General features: G+C 38.0%; 1 protein-coding gene across 5 annotated transcripts in view; it reads left to right on the top strand.

The window, feature by feature from the left end:
• PALLD (palladin, cytoskeletal associated protein) overlaps positions 1-15,594 on the top strand; it is a 211,623-nt gene that overhangs the window by 53,286 nt on the left and 142,743 nt on the right. Inside the window, exon 1 of one of the 5 annotated variants that reach the window (XM_085319865.1) lies at positions 10-69. The exons of the other annotated variants lie outside the window; for them this stretch is intronic. The gene's annotated coding sequence lies outside the window, so the exon portion shown is untranslated. Of the gene's footprint in view, positions 1-9; positions 70-15,594 lie in introns of those variants that run through there. 5 annotated transcript variants of the gene reach the window in all.

The following is a 15,594-nucleotide window of genomic DNA, read 5'->3' as shown; positions in this document are numbered from 1 at the left end:
AATAAAGGACACGAAACCATCAGTTATCAGCTTCTTTGGAGGGGGTGGGGGTCCATCTGTTCCACCACGGTAAGTGCCTGCCTCAAATGTATGTAAAAGTGCAAGAGACAGTGAGGTGCCTTAGCCATTTTATTGCTGGGGGCGGGGGGGAGGCATGCCTGTGATTTATACTGAGTGCACTCAGCTACAGTGCTCTCAGAACAGTGCCTGGCAGTAAAACCTTTCTGCTCTCTACCTTCCCAAAAAGCGCTGCCAGAACATACAGATTTTAGCCAAATTCCAAAGTAGCTGTACAGTTCTGGAAAGCTTTCCAGGTGGCTTCGTTGTTGGGTTTTCTGCAGCTCTGTTTACTTTTGAATCGTGTGTGGAATAACTTTTCCTAGCAGTAAACCCATTTAAGTGTAAGAGCTGAACCGGGGAAGTCAAGATTTTTCAGCACGGAGGATACGAACAGAACTGAAGTTCAGGGAGAATGGGGCAGTGAAAGGGATGAGATGTTTCCCAAGAGTGTTTACCTTATAGAAACTAGGAATAAAGTTTGTTTAAATGGCTGGCATTCGTGCTAAGCTCCCCCCCCCCGAACGCACCTTTAGCCTACGAGCCAAGTGAACCTGGTTTTGAAAACAAAAAGCCTTTGCAAGTCTACAATTTTGGGGCATACAGGTGAAAGCTAATGTACAGTGGAAAAAAACAGTATATACTTAGGTTAATGACTATCATGGAGAGGACAGGAACTGCAAAAAGAAATTTGGTTTTCTTCCAATAGTGGTGTGACTGTTCTTGCTTTATAAAAGTGTTAACACAGCTGGCTTCTAAATTTGCTAGCATAAAGGAACCTACAGCTTTGTTACCAAGAATTTTTCTTCTTCTCCTTGTGTTTTTCTTTAGGAAAAATTTTGCAATGATCAGCACAACAGCAGGTTAATCCAACTGCCTTGCTTTCAGAAATGCCATCTAGCTGTCAAAGGAAATTCACTGTAGGGACCCATTTGTCTTAGAGCTACTGATAAGCACTGCTATCAGCATGCTATTATGTCTTGCTAGATGGGTTATCTTAACAAAGTGATAAATAAGAAAGTCTTGGAATTCAAAAGCTCAAATATGTAATTTGAGGAAGGGGAAAAGGCCAGGAGAGTTGAGGTATGTAATAATATTCAAAAAAAAAAAAAAAAAAAAAAAAAAAAGGATTAAAAAGGGGGGGAGGGGGATAATGGGATAATGAGCCTAAAAAGAGGAAGGCTTTCCTTTCTTACCCCTTAACTCTGGCTCCTTCAACTATAGTTATTCCAACATTTTGTACTGACAGGCAGGCAGTCCCTCTCCCCTACCACCTTATTTAGCTTATCAGAGATTTGCAAAGGTGAATCAAGTCACTTGAAATGCAGGCTGAATGAGGGTAGCAAAGGGTACCTTGTGCAAAGGGTAGCAAACACAGGCAATTAACTGTTCTGAGCTCTTGTAGCTCTGGGTTTTTGCCCCCCCCCCTTTTTTTTCAGAAACTTGTAAACAAAGCTCACCCATTCTGGCTTCCTCTATTTGGAAAAATAATTTTCATCGTATGGTAATCGGTAGAAATTAAATTCTATGCCTATAGAATGACTGCAAAATAATGCTCAGCAGAATAAAGTACAATACGTTAGGAGAGTAGTGATGTCTAGTACAAATTTTGTTTGCGTTACACTAAGGCATGTCTTCTCTCCATAGCTGTTACTAGCTCTATTTATAGCAAGTTATTCACTGGAATAGAATTGCACACTACAACTAGCAAAGATTCTTTTTCAGAGCTAAAATTGGAATAGTGTTTTCCAGAGTTGGGCTCCCCCCTGCTGATGGCACCATGTCAGGTTGCCTCAGCAGTTGCTTTCAGTTTCACAATTTACGTGGGTGCTTTAATGTCATCTTTTCTCAATGATGTGGTGGAAAAATCTGACATCTTTACACTGTTTTTCCTACTTTGATATATTAAAGCGTATGTTGTTCTGACTGTGAGGTTTGGCGATGAATGCTGAGTTCAGAACTTATACACCAGAGATGGGCCTGAACCAAAACCCTGGATTCCAACATCCTTGAACTATGAGAAAGTTAATATCAGGATCCAAGTGTCTTGGCTCTGGCCCATCTCTGTTTAAGATGAACACCACTTTGGCCACATGTTTAACTTGTTTTCTGAGGTAATTCTATTAAGACTGAAAGAAATCTTTCAACCTTTTAAGGAGGAAGTAACATTTAAAAAAATGTGTAGCTAGATAAGCATGGCTTGCTTATTTGCTGCTTAAACTTGACTTTTAGTAGCCCTCAGTGCATTACATTCCCCTTCCTCTGATATTAACTTTAGAAGTAAAACATAATTAGGGATTCCTTTTGAGATATGCTGAGAAAGCCAGCAAGGTGCTAAGTGCCTAAAGTTCCTACTGACTTTAGTGGAACAGTGCAGAAGCAGCATTCATCCAGGTAGCACAAGTACGTTACAGTCTTTGATCCTAAACAGTCTGCCTATGAGCTTTTAAAGAAGTGCCATGTACATTCTTACCAATGCTGAAAGTTGTGGTAGCCTGTAGTGAGAAATGTGGTAGTGCGATGTAAAGGCAAGCTGAGATCGTTACTGAAGTCATGGTTATTCTGCTTTCTTAATTGCTCACTTCTTGGAGTCTGGCCAGCTTAATGGATACAGTGGTTCTATGTGAATACAATTAAACATGCGTCTGCCAGCTGCTTGAGGTATCTCTGTTTGCTTCAGCAAGAAAAGCTGTTCTTTGGCTGTGTTGGCTCACTGTGGTTTGTGGCACAGAGCACTGATTTATTAGGCAGTAGTTGCTTTTTTTTTTCTTTCTTTTTTTTCCTTTTTTTCCCTGAATGATTGAACTGTGATGTCACTTTTTGTCTTGGCTTTAACCTTTTAAAGAACTTTTTTACTTTGCTGCAGCCTAGTCTCTTAACACTGGAGAAGTGGGAAATGTCCCAATGTCCATTGCAGAGCAACTCTGTCTACCCCAGCACATTCCAGGGCCACCGAATCATTTGTGGTGAGAGTGATTCAGATCTGGTTAAGATGATTTAAAAGAGAGGTTATGGGCATACTGCAGTTGTGCATTTAAGAAAATACAGAGGGTTTTTTTACTGCCTGATTGAGACCACATGGCTCCAACTTACACTTTTTTTTAACATGAAAATTGTTGGCTGGATGTGCTCAAACGATTTCTTTTTTCTTTGTAATTGCCTAGAGGCTAAGAGTTGGGATAATAGCATTCAATGGTAAGGTCAGACTTAAAACAAATAGTTTTTAACGTTCCTTTAAATAAAAGGATAGATAGTTTCTTTGAATACTTTGCAGAGAATACAAACATACCTCTCTCTTACATGTGAGTAAATGTATCCCAGGAATTCTTTTGGACGTTGCAGGGGAATTGGTGACTTGTTTTGAGGAAGAGGGAGAGGGAAGATCTCCCTGTCGTAAATCACACTAAATATGTTCTGTTACAAGTGAATAATGGAAAGTATGAAAAATAAAATGGAAGGACAGTGTCCTCTTTGACTGTACACAGTTTCATTGTGTGCTCTCAAAGTGAACCTTTTGGGCTGTGCTTGAGCAGAGTGAAAAGCCTGTATAATTATACACTTAAGTGTATGTTTAAGTGAATATAATTAATACAGTTTTCCCTTTATTTGTAAACATGATGTATATTAAGTACCAGTAGTAAATTAACTTCAGTCTGATGTGCAAGAGAAAATAATTCGCTGTGGCTATGGGTAACTTGAATTTACTGCAGAATCTTACTTAGATTATGAGGTAGATATAATATTGCTGCTAAAATACATTCTTTTTCCTTGAGGTTCTCTTCCATACTGAACTTGAATACCAGCTCATTTGATATGGTTCTGTAGTGTACCAGTCTTGCTTACATTCTTAAAAAAAAAACAACCACAAAAATGAAATAAACCGCAAAGACTTTTTCTGCGTCTTAACTGCAAATTTCCATTTTGAGGATATGGCAAATTTAAGGAAAAACTTAACATCCTTAATCTCACTCAGTGGTATCTGTTGTAATTAACTAAAATATAGTTTATCTCTAATCTGAGAATGAAATTGTAGTAACCTGTATTTTAGGTGTTTTATAGAGCCATAGTCTTTTATGCATACTGTTGTTTCTGGAACAGTTAAACTCTTCATCAAATCTTCTTCCTTCCTCAATATCCTCGTAGTACTTTCTTCTCAGTTATACCATTTCTCCCCTAACTGGTGGACTAGCACTTGATGTAAGACTCTGATCATCCATTGAGGCCTGTCAACAGAATGCTGCTGCTTACAAAGCCCCTGCTTTGAAGGAGCTCCACCTCTGAGGCATGGCAGTGCTGGACTGCTTTCTTCAAAGGTACACTCAGCATCTGACTGTTGTCCTTTAACAGTGAAACAGCTGCTTTCCCAAGTCTCCCTGTAAGTGTGATTGTTGCATAGCTCTCTCCTTAGGGTGTGAATTTTAGACAATAGGTTTCTTTTGTATAGACATGTTCTAAATGAGAAAACAAGTTCACATATTTTCAAACTTAGAAAACAAAGCTGCAACATTGAAAAATACTGTTTATTCTTGCCTATGGTTGGAAGATGAGGTAAATATGAAGAACAGTTCTTACAGTATTTCAGTATACAGAATAATTTATCTAGGAGTAGTGTAAGAGTATTATGCTACAGCAGCAAATCCAGTGAACAACAGTTACATCCTTTTTGCTGTCCTTAAGAGCTGAGATAGTAAACTTAACTTGCTGATATTGAAAAAGAGAATACTCAGTCATATAGCTGCATATGTCCATTTGAACTAGTCTCTTGCTCGGTATTGCCTTTCGCTATTTGCCAGGATACATATGAAATTGTTTTTAACTTAAAAAAACAAAACAAAAAAAAAACTCTCAACCTTTAATCAGCACCCATAAATCACTGTTAGTTAATATCTACCACGTATAAACTACAATGTAAACATTTAAAACTTATTTGCTTTGAAGTACGCAATGTGTATGGGAAAACCATTAGTATTTCTGAATAACTGCTGTAAGTATTAATCAGAGGTCAAAATGCATCCTACAGCTCCCTGAAGTTCCTCTCTCCGAAATGTTACTGTGTCAATGTTCAATTTTACTGTGTTAATGTACATGAAATATGTAAAAGACCAACCTGAACTGACTTGTTTGTAGCTGTTCATTTGGCATTATAATTAACCATTACTAACTGTGGCATGGATAAAGCAGTGCGATTTTACTAAGTGTGAGAAGGCATGACTTTATGGTGCCTTGTAAAGAGCATCTTCTGCCTGGCCCCTTTCATGAGCATAAACTTCCAGAGCATCTCAGTGCTTTGCAAGTAACGTGAAGGTTGTTAAGATTTTGCTGCATAGTATAGTTGGGAATAATAAGTGATTGCTCTGATCCTTGTGTGTCCATCTGAACATCGGAACGGCCTTTGGGAGAGCTCTAGGGCAGTTTTTGATAGGGCTGTTAAGGTTATATAGCTATTAATTGAGGAGTTAATCTGTAATTAGAGGGACATTTGTCATTCTTGCCACACTTTATGACTCCTTGTGCAGCTTCTCTGACTGTAATGTAGATGCCGTCTGTGTTGCACTGCTCATAGATGCCTTCTCTTTCACCCATTTTCCAAACGTTAGAAAGACGCATGATGGAAAGGGCTGGAAATAAGAATTCTAGGATTTACTTGGGCCACAACGAGTATGTGTAAATTCCAATCATTCAAGTAAGGAGTGGACCTTAAGGAAGCTTGAGCACTGACCCTGATCCTGTTGGATTCATTGGAATATTTTATTTTCCAGTAAAAATTACTTTTCATGGTGTTTCATATTGCTATTTTCATAATGTTTTGTGAAAAATATGCCTGGTGTGCCTTGTGACATCGTAGGCTAGGCCAGCATATGTCAGCAGGTGGCAGGAATCTTGGAAGTGAAGTGGAAGTGAAGACCATTTGGAGGCAGGTGGGCGCTGGCCAGAGCTATGCAGGCGGTAACTGAAGCACGTAGAGTGATGGGGCATGTGTGCTTTCGAATCCTACCATACTGTCACCTGGCAGACATGGATTAAGCTGGTCTGGCCAGCCTGGAGCCAAGATCTTGAGCAAGAGCCAGGCTGCATCTTGCAGTCCGTGAGAGTGGGAAAAGGTGCTATAAGTGTACTCAACAGATGCTTAACTGGTAGCTCTCAGCTAATCAACGCTAATTAGGTGAAGGTGAAGGACAGTTCTCAGGCCTGGCTCAGGTGGTGAATGTAGTCCTCCGCTAAAGAGGGTCCTGTGGGTTTTAAAGGGTGCAGCAGTGCAGAGGTTAACCAGGCTGACAGGTATCTATTTGCAAAAGGAAGTGGTGCTTTGCCCATGCTGTGAAATTGCTGTGAAGGGATGCAGCAGCTAAGCGTGCTGCAGAAGTGGTGGCATACCTCGGGAAGTGTCCGGGACAGAGAGTGGGAGAACTGAGGCAGGTTCCAAGCACAGGCAATTGTCCTTCCCCACCTTCCCCTTCCTGTAGGCTGCTGTTTCAGCTACAGCGTTTCGTATAACCCAGCCGAAATCTGCTCTAGGAAATCACAGACATTATCAGAGAGTCCAGGCCTTGACTTTCAGCTCTTTTAACGGGTGGCTTTTTACTATGCTGTTCATTGTACCTACCCCCAAGGTAAGGTGTAGGAAAAGAGCATATCCAAGAAAAATACTGGTGCTTGTAAAGATGGCAGCTGTTACATAGAGATCAAGCCGTTTCTTTAACCAGCAACTATAAAATATGTATTTGGTAATACTATGCTATGAATTGGGATAGGTATAATCAGTATTACTGTTTTGCTAGTTGATGTTGCAGGTTAATTCAGAAAGCTTCCAGTTTCAGTCCAGACCAGTAGGCACAGAAATTACTTAACTTGTTACTAGTGTGGGTTTGCATAGTGTCCGAGTCCTCTGGCTCTTCTAGATATTCATCTATTTTTGAAGGAAAGCAAATTTTAGATGGCTGGCTGTAATTCAACAATTCTAAAAGGTGTATCGGCAGCTCTAGTGTTAACAATTTTCTTTTCTCAGTGTCTCTTTAAATAGTTCTGTGAACATTTTCCAGTTGTCTATATATAAAGCAGTCAATGCCACTGAATCTGAATTACAACTTTAAGAAGGTATGCCAGCATGACTATAAAACATAGAGCAAGATTTAGCTGTACTGATGAAGGAGACTTCAGCATATTCAAGAAGGACTACAGCCATAGGTTAAGAAAAAATTTGACAAATTTTGACAAAATTGTTGTTAGGCCTTGACTGTTTAGTTTTTATTGGCTTTTGTGGTGTCAAGCAAAAATGGAAAATAAAGAAAAAGTTCAAAATAATTAACATTTAAAGACTGCAATGTATAAAAGGACCAGTATTTTAAGTTAAAATTGAACTGAAATGGTCCAAATTTCTGCTGCTGCTTACTGTTTCAGGCACTGCTAAAGAAGAATATTCAAACAGGAAAACTCCAAACCAGAAACAGCAGAATAGTCCCTGTTACAATTTCATTTACAAACAAGGAAATATTAGGAAATTGTTGATTAAAAAAAAAATCAAGGACCAGAACGTAAGAAATAACTAGAGAAATTTTTTGAAATCACCAAGGCGCTTGAATTTTTTTTTTTTTTTTTGTCTGTATACATCATTAGGTACTGAAGCCTCAAAATTTTCCTCTGTATCTTTCAGTTCGTATTTCTTTTTCATTCCCAGGGCTGTTTTTTCCTCCGCTTCCCGCTTCCGCTTCCCCTTCCCGCTTTCCGCTTCCCCTTCCCGCTTTCCCTTTTTTTTTTTTTTTAAGATTAATAGTGAAAATAAGTTTCTCCTTATTTGGATCATGAGTAGATATGTGTCTATCCAAAGCAATATGAATGATACTCCTTCATCAGAAGGCATACAGACACTAAGTTTTTAAAATTTTTTTACACTAAATTTATATATTGAGTCAAAAGAGAAACAGTTATGCCATTAATAAAGCTGGAGAGGCTCATGCCTTTGATTAAAGCACTCCTGAACTTTGAGTGTGGGGATCAAAGGTGGAAGAACTAAGAAATCTTGACTTAAATTTAAGAGGAAAGCTCAGCCAACAAAAATTACAGCAAATTTCTTCAAAGCTGAGTTTTTGAATCTTTGTCAGATACACCAAAAAGTGTCCCAGAGGTATGGTTTATGGCCGTTTAGAAAAGTCTACTAGTCAAAGTTCATTCAGTGTCATTAAGCTACAAATGAATAATTCTAATCAGCATTTGAAAGAGGAAGCCTTCTCAGCCTAGAGTTCTTGCTATCCAGAAGAGTAATTTACAGATACACGGAATGGAGTAGGCTTGTCTGTGGCTAGTGATTTTAATTTCTTAATTTAAGGAAAGCAGATTTCGTTGTGACTAGAATAAAATCCTTTGCTGGTACATATTCTGTTAGATATATAATAATTCTTTTTGTCACTGAACTGTAAACATATTTCATTCTGCTATCTGTTCTTTAAAAGGGCTTTTTTTTTTTTTTTTTTTTTAACATTGCTCACATTGGCAAAGAATCTCACTTGCCCAAATTAATTTACACCCTTAAGCAGAATGTTGGTTATACCAATGCGGACCTACAGTGTATATATTTGATTGGATGACTTTTTTAATAGTTTTGACACATTTTGTTTTTCTGATGGTCCTAAGGGCACTTCAGTGAAGACTGTTTTATGCCTAACAGAGAAGAATTATGATGGCCATTTACAGAAATCATTATATAGAGCTTTAAGCTACATGCCAGCAACTTCAGCCAAACCATCCTTTGTATATGATTGCTTTTGCTGTCTGCTAATGCATGAGGCAGACGTAGTCATGCTTTGGCTATATATTTGCCATCAAAATACAGGTGAATAGATCAGTGTTATCTTTTCTGCCTTAATTCATTAGTGTATAATATTCTGCATGGGTTTTCATCAACATCCCTGCAACTTTTTGAATACAGGCCGTCATAATCTTGCATGCTTCAGTGATAGAAGTTTACTTCTTTGGCATCCCAGAATTTCAAGGCCTGTGTCTAGTACTGAAAATTGTGATCAGTGAGGTGTTGAGGTGCTTGTTCTCTACATCCTGAGATTCTCCACCCGGTGATGCCAGCCAGTCTCTGCAGGCTGACCTACGCCAAGTAAGTGTGATTGCTGTCGTACGGAATGCAAGTCCCTGGCAGCTTTCTTCCTTTGTTCTCAGCTACTGAGTTGCTGATCTAATCTGCAGGAATCAAATATTTTATCTTCTGATTAACAAAGTTACGGTTACTGGTGTGCTCTCTTGGAAGCAACCTGTAGAAAAAGAAGGGACATGATGGTGGGAACGGTATCCGTCTAAGAATGAAACATTTATGTATTAGATGTGTAGGGTCTCATTTTCTACTTAATCCAGTCTGCTTTATCTAATATTGCAGATGCGAATAAAAGGGCTTTGCTATTCAGCTACAATAATATAGATAAATGTCTCTTGTAAGCATCGTTTAATTGTGCCTATAAAAAGCATGGCAATTGAAATAAATGTCATAGTTTATTTCGTAGTTTTGTATGCTTTAGAACTCTAGCAAGATGCCTACCAGTTTTGAGGGTAAGCCTGCAAGGCATCACATGCCACAGCTGCCACTCTTGTATATTCAGTATGAGTTAGTTTGTGTTGTGGATGTGGGTTTCTTTTTACTGCTAGTTAATTTGACAGTTTTTTAGGGTTCATGATTCAGTGTTTTTTGGTTTTTGTGAACCAGAGTGATTGATCTAAAATATTTTTCACCTTCTTTTAACTATTATGGTTTTGAAAAGAAGCATTACTGCCTCTTTCCTCACCTGTAATCTATGTGTCAGCCATGAAATCGCATCTAACTAAACCATATTAAATGCAAATGCACCTTATGTCCAGAACTGAAACTATGTAGATGCAGTTTTATCCTCGTAACACTTTGTATTTCTGCTCTCACAGTATAAAACATTATTCCATTGAAAGATTGTACCTCGCAGTTCTGTTACAAGTTCCCCTCCCAATATGAAAAATAATTATTTTGTGAAATATGAAAAAATATGAAATGTGAAAAAATATTTACAGCATGCTAGTTCAAAATGCTTTTCTGATCAAAGGACTATACAGCTATAAGGGAGAGCTCTGGTGAGTGCTACATTTGGGTTGTAGTAGATATGCATTCCATTCCAGCTAGACATGCAATCATGTTAATTCCAGAAGCCCCAACAGTTCTTTATATTTGAAAGATGTCCAACACTTCACATGAGATTATTAAATATTTTTGTTTTCATCCTGTTGTAACAGTCTTGACAGCTTTTATTTGCTTTCTGTAATCGCATTAATTTCATATCGAGCACTAGTAGTAGCAATTTGATAGGTCTACGTAAGTCAAGTGATAGTATCTGCAATTTAAGTAAACAGTTAAAATTATTCAGTCAATGCATAAGAGTCCTCTTTGCATAACAGCACTCAGAATTAACAGAAATCATCTGCATAAAGCCCTTCCATGACAGAAAGTGAATAGACCTTGAAATCCAATACTTTATTGACATGCAGTATGTATAAGAACTCACCTCAGTCTGTTCATTCAGGTGTGGCTTTTTAAAGCCTGACTGATAATTTTATGGCTGACAGTCTGTCTGGTAGTGCAAGGTCAGGGTCTAATCATATCTTGGAGAGCCTAGTCAGTGCATGGACGGCGGTCTTAGGGGTAGGGCAGGGGGACCTGAGTTCTGACCTCTTACGTGTCTGCGGTAGCAAAGTGCTTCACCTCTGTTTCTCAACTAATAACACATATCTAATTATCTAATTACTGTTTCAGTGCTCAGAGTCCTATTGATTGAGCTTGCTATTTGTGAAATTATTTGAAAAGCCTACGTCAGAAAGGTTCTTCAGAGGAGTGCTTTACTAGGCTACCTCAGACACATGGACATGTGCTTCTGGCCATGTGCAGAGTAGCTGGCAGAGAAATATTATTTTGAACTGTTAGACCCTGTCTAGAGTGTTGCTACCAAGTGATCCAATGTTCATATTCATTGTGCTACATGCTCCAAACAATTTTGATGAATATTCTTACTCAAAATACACCTAAACTAATAGAATGGAAAAATAGAAGAGGGGAGGGAAGGATGGAAAACAGATGAGATGGAGAACAGACCATGTGAAAGTGAGAATATTTCTGATGTTGCATGTTTGGGTTCTGCTTCTGACACGCTAAACTGTAACTCAGTTGTAAGGTACTTCCCTCACTTCTGACTGTCACTACAGGGCAGATCGCATTTGAAGACTGCTTTTTAAAATGTATGGAATATCTTACCATAACTACCTTTAAACATTTAAGAAAGATCTGTGGAAAATAAAACAGGCAGAGCTTCCTTGTTCATCTTTAGAATCCATTTTAGAGAGAGAGAGAGAGAGACTCTTTTAGCTATAGGTGAAAATCATGGAGCAGCAGTTCTACTTTAGAATGTAATATTCTGATTTTTTGAAAAGAGTTAGTAATTTCATGTAACAAATCAGCAAATAAATCAATTTGTGCTGGCACAACAACAGACACGAGCAGAAGGGGGCTGCCTGACATACTGACAAATGAATTAGTGGAACAATCTGAAAGTCAGATAATGTCTACCACACTCTGACTTCAGGGTAAGATGTTCCAGGCCCAAGAAGGAAGTTGTACAAAAACATTAAATTTAATTGCCTGTCAGAAAGAAAGAAATTACTACTCTATGTCTGGAAGTTCATACCATAAAACTATAGGGGTTCCTATGCGGTAACTAGTTAACTTCAAGAACTGTGTGTTTCAGGTGCTGGGCTTTTTCTTGTGCTCTGTGCTGAATTCTGCGTAGAGTGTTTCTCAATTCTGTGATAACCATCTGAGAGTATAAAAGTGTGGAAAATGAAGGGTTATATATAGTAATTATTTAAACCTCAGTTACATTAGAAATCATATATAGAGCGAGATAGATATGCATATAACCACTTAAAATAATTTTAGCTTGGAAATTGCTGACTCTGTAGTTCTGCCCCTTCTGTGAGTGCAGTTTTCCATTTTCCACATCTATAAATCACTTAGTCTTTGTTCTTTGATACATGGAAGTGGCTTGCGTGTTTATTAGCATCAGAGGCATGCTACTGCCTGTTTTGCAATAAGATTCAAAACATGTAAGATACTTCCCAAAGAAACAGAGCTTCCAGAGAAATATGAAATCTAAAAAGACAAAATTAGGAAGGTGCTTAGAACATTATAGAACAATGTGAAGTTGCTCATCTTTTCTGTTTTAAGCTCCTGGCTTTTCTAATGTGAGCTTGTACTTTAGTTTGTTCTTCCTCTCATTTATGGCTCATACCACCTACAGTTTCTGACATAAGCCATTCTGAAATCCAGGTGTATGTGTCTAAAACAATTGCATGAACATTCTTTTTCTGTATCTATTGTCTTGCTCTTTACTTTTTTTTACTTTGTTTTGCTTTGTTCTTTTTTTTTAAACTCTGAAACCCTGGTAGGTTACAGATGGTTTTGTGAATTATTCCTGAAACAAACCACCTTCTTCCAAATATAAATAAGTGCTGTAATTTGAGATTTTTTTTTTTTTTAATAACTGTGGGGTCGTTGTTGCTTGCTGGTATTTCCAGCCCAATTTCTCTCACTCTTTATTTTTTTTCCTGAAATTTGCATGCTTTGATGATTAAAATTTTGGGGGCTCATTTTGAGGAAAATAATTTAATCAATTCAACCTTGGCTTTTAACAGCTGTGAATTTGAAGTTGAAGATATTTTGTTGTCAAGCAATGCTGATTTGGTTCTAACTGGAACTTGTTCCAGTTTCAGCATGTAAAGAGAATGTGAAAAAATTATTGTCAGGCACAACCATCAGAGTTGCTGATCAGAGTGGCTTCCTTCATTACTGAAATACAGAGCTGTAATTGAGTAGAGCAAAGAATTCTTTTGACTAAATCCTGCAAGAAGGTGCCCTACTTTGACTTTTGTCCTTAGCTGTACATGGGTAATAAGGACCATTGCTGTACCCGGAGAGAACAACACGAACTACAGGCAGGATCTCTGCTGTAACTCTGAATATCTTGTTTGGAGCTGTCAGAAACTCAAGCTACCTTCACAGTTGATTTCTCCGGGCATAGGATCTCTTCACTAAATATCTCAGGTGGTATCAACATCAATGGACTAGACAGCTGCAGTCAAAATGAGTAAGTTAAGCAGAGCGTTGTCCCGCAAGAAAAGCTAACAGAAAGAGACCTGGAAAACCTACACAAGAATGGAGGGAAGGAATTTTCCTCTAGACAGGAGTAAGCTAGAGATGATCTGTGGAGCTACTACAGCCCGCTAACAGCAGTAGATGCCACTGCCTCCTTCTCGTGGGAACTTTGGAGCCCAGGGCTCAACTGGTCACATCTGTAGCTTCTTTCACCTCTCCTCCTTGAATCCTTGGAAAAAGGGTGATGCACAGGGTGACTTTAGAGAGACCGGAATGGCAGGCTAAGATCTTGAGCTATGTCGTGGAAATGCAGCCATTTTGCTATTCCTCTGGCGCTTTTGTACTCTCCTGGGAAGACAGTATTGATCCCTGAGTACATAATCCTGCAATTTACTTAGCTGTATGTGAAGCCCTTACTGAAATCAGTGAGAGCAACCACTGAAGAGTCAGTTACAATCTGTATAAGCAATAGACCCATTTGTAATACAGTGCACTTCTTATTAAATGGCTTCTATGGTTTTCAGCGTGTTAAACCGTTTTAGAACCTACTGAACTGGAGATTCAAAGGAAGCGCCAGATTTTCAGCATCTATATTCAGATCTTGATTTTGTTAAGTTTTCAAAATATAACATTTAATGTATGTGCATTACTCTTGGTAACACTTTTGTGAATTACCTATACAAATAAGAAAATTATGTATAAAACAAAAATATTACATTGTGAATTATGCAAAAATTGAGCTATGCACAAGTAGCATAAGCATCTGAAATAAACTGGTTTATTTACTGCAGCATAGTCCAATTTTTATGTAGTGAAGATTATTTCTTTTTAAAATCAAACTAAAAACGTTCCTTAAATAGTAACATTTTACAGTCAGGAAATGCTGGACTGTTTAACTTGTATGGGGAAATTACAAAATGGAAGTTTTACAGTATTATGATGGAAATACTGACTCTACCAGTACAGGAATGTTAGAGTATTTCATTTTTAACTTTTCTTGCTGGACATACTTAACACCACTAAAGATAAAATTACTTTTTAATTTACAACTTATCTCTCTCCGCTATTTGTAGTGGTCTGAGTTCCCTATTATAATACTTCCCTTAGGCTACGTCTTAAAGTTTCACTTCAACTGCCATTTTAAATTAACTTTTAAGAGTGTGCAGAAAGGAAAGCCTCTCTATTCCTCAGTGACTTTCAGAAAACACAGGTTCCAGCAGGATTATGCATTAGAGAGAACTTTGAACTGTTTTTCTTAAGGCCCTGGTGTTCACTCAGTCAGTGTACTGTTCAACTCTGTTTATATTTTGCTCACAGTCATTAAAATCCCAGACACGCGCTTCTATGTATTTCTATACACAGAGGATTGTCAGGATATAAAGAAAAGAAGAGTGAGGAAGAAAGGCAGATTGTATGAATGCTACTTAATGTCAGTATATGCAAACTGCTTCTCACCTGACTCATCAAGTTTAGCGGTAATATAATAGTGTATCAAGAGGAAAAACAAATTAGGTTTTGGAGCATGTAAAGCAAGTATCTTAACCATTGTTCTCGCCTGGTGCCAACATACCTCTTATTTGCTTCCTTGGAGTATTGACTTTCTAGTCCAGTGACTGTGTTTCAGTGTCTGCATTAAATACTTAATTGCTATTGTTTTAACTTACACTAAATGAAAGATACAGTGTAGGTGAAAACTAAGCATTGTTGCAGCCAGGGAGAATCCAGGAGTAGCAGGGTGGAAAGGAAGCAGGAAGAAAAATGCAGACAGAGAATGGAGAAGAAAGAAGCAAAGAGCAGAGAAATTCAGTGTAATGTGAAAGTTGGTAAGATACTTGAAAACTAGTAAAATGCATTCTAGTTACATAAAATCTATATTCCTTCTACTTGATCTTTTTGTAAACCTTCTGCCATCATTACAACTTTTTCTGTGCTCATTCAAGGGGACACTTCTCTATGAATTTGCATGAACGCTAGCATGGCCTGCAGGCCGTGGAGGCAAGCTAGAATTCTTGGTTTCTCATTCTGTGAACAGATAAATGCACATATATGGAAGGTCTTTCATTGGTCTCTCTCTGTTTTGTTTCTATCTATACACTTTCTATAACATCAAGAACTTACGGCAAAGGAGTGGGTTACTTTTTGCCATTTAATATCCAAAAACTATGAAGCAGACTTTGTTTTGTTTTGTTTTGTTTTGTTTTTGTTTTTATATGCCAGTGATTTCTGTATGGGAATTCTCTTTTTCGTAGTACATCTGCTATGGGTTTGTTCTTTTGTTTTACTCTCAGAGTCTGTTGGTTTTGTTTTGATTTGGGGTTTTTTTTGGCTCCCAGAAGCAACACTATTATTACCTTCTCATACCTGGATAGTAA

The sequence above is a fragment of the Rhea americana genome, unplaced genomic scaffold (assembly GCF_003343005.1).
Source record: "Rhea americana isolate MKP2758 unplaced genomic scaffold, rheAme1 scaffold_60, whole genome shotgun sequence".
In the NCBI taxonomy this organism is placed as follows: Eukaryota; Metazoa; Chordata; class Aves; order Rheiformes; family Rheidae; genus Rhea; species Rhea americana.
This window is presented reverse-complemented; position numbering and strand designations above follow the sequence as displayed.